The following is a 1,921-nucleotide window of genomic DNA, read 5'->3' on the forward strand; positions in this document are numbered from 1 at the left end:
AATTTATCCAAGGGACACAGGAGTACTGATGCATAGGGGCACTTTTACCCCAATGTTCATAGCAGCACTCTCAACAATAGCCAAATTATGGAAAGAGCCTAAATGTCCATCAACTGATGAATGGATAAAGAAATTGTGGTTTATATACACAATGGAGTACTACGTGGCAATGAGAAAAAATGAAATATGGCCTTTTGTAGCAACATGGATGGAACTGGAGAGTGTGATGCTAAGTGAAATAAGCCATACAGAGAAAGACAGATACCATATGGTTTCACTCTTATGTGGATCCTGAGAAACTTAACAGGAACCCTTGGGGGAGGGGAAGGAAAAAAAAAAAAAAAGAGGTTAGAGTGGGAGAGAGCCAAAGCATAAGAGACTGTTGAGAACTGAGAACAAACTAAGGGTTGATGGGGGGTGGGAGGGAGGAGAGGGTGGGTGATGGGTATTGAGGAGGGCACCTTTTGGGATGAGCACTGGGTGTTGTATGGAAACCAATTTGACAATAAATTTCATAAAAAAAAAAAAAAAAAAAAGCCAGTGGACTGAAAGAACAATCAGGATGAGTGATGCAAAAGAAAAATATACCGTCCCAAGAATGCTCCTGGTGCATGCCAGCATTCTACCCTAGAGTTATGGTGTTACCCTTACTTCTCCCTCAGTCTAAGTGTATGGGGGTCAGTAGCTAATTAAGCACAAAACCTGGATAAGGAGGGAACAATGACAATAACAAAAATGATTGGTGTGGGTGTTGAGTGTCAGCAGGACACTGGAAGGTTGGTATGGTATAAGGACAAAACTATGAGGTGTTAAAGATGCCTACTGGAAAGAAATTGAAAAGGTGGCCAGATGGAAAGAAAACAATGACCCAGTTTGGGCCTTGAAGGAGTTACCAAGGGAGGCAGACATAGAAAGTAACAATAAAACAAAATTAAAAATAAAAATTATAATAGAAATCTGTATAAAGTCATAGGTGAAAAAGCCAACCCCTGCTTGGAGGAATTAGAAAATATTTCACTAAAGATTTTAAAAAGCAAACACTTGTTATAAACTTTTGAAGCAAGGTGAGATTTCTTGCATGCCTAGTGGGTAAGGGCCCTTTGAGTAGGGAAAAGTTTTCAATTAGCCATAATCACGTCTCGGATAAACCTCATTGTCTATGATACTGCCACTGTGCGAAGCTTAGGGGTCATCTGAGTAGAAGCAATACACGAGCAAAGATATGGAGACATAAGAGGGCAGTATGGGTTAAATGTTGGGCCGATGATTTAGATAGAGTTGAAAATTAACCATGTTTGCAGAAATAGTAGGCATAGAGGTTGGATGTAGGGCAGAAGTACAAGACCAGGTGGTTCAGGGTCTGGGTGTGGCAGCAGAACTAAGAATCTGGGTTTTGGAGAATACCATCCTGGCTTTAAAACTCATGCCATCTACGGGTAACACATTGTCATTCCCAACCCACACTTTGGGAGGTGACTTTCTTGCGGGAAGCTGTTGGAGGCCTCACATTCACAAAACAGGTGCTCTTCTCATGGGCTGACCTCACCGCCTATTACCTGATCTTCTCCAGTCACTGGTTCATGACTCAATGGGGAAATTATCAGCAAGGTCAAGTCTGATCTGGTTTCCTTAAGACATACAGTCAGTTGACCCCATATTATAGATGAATCCTTTCAAGACTTCACTTTTTTTTTTTTTTGAAAGAGAGAGAGAGAGCAGGAGAGTGCAAGTGAGGGAGGAGCACAGGTTGAAGGAGAGAGAATCTCAAGCAGATTCCATGCCCAGCACAGAGCCTGATGTGGGGCTGGGTCTCATGACTGTGAGATCATGACTGGAGCCAAGATCAAGAGTTGGATGCTTAACTGACTGAGCCACCCAGGCACCCCAAGACTTCACTTTTTAATGTCAGAGACGCAAAAAA

At 42.2% G+C, this 1,921-nt stretch overlaps 1 pseudogene; it reads right to left on the minus strand.

Annotated features, from left to right (window-relative positions):
• Nucleotides 1–1,031: 1,031 nt before the first annotated feature.
• Nucleotides 1,032–1,183, minus strand: LOC112861751 (U4 spliceosomal RNA; annotated as a pseudogene).
• Nucleotides 1,184–1,921: the final 738 nt, after the last annotated feature.

Source organism: Puma concolor, chromosome A1, assembly GCF_028749965.1.
Source record: "Puma concolor isolate L17-30 chromosome A1, mPumCon1.1.hap2, whole genome shotgun sequence".
NCBI classification, from domain to species: Eukaryota; Metazoa; Chordata; class Mammalia; order Carnivora; family Felidae; genus Puma; species Puma concolor.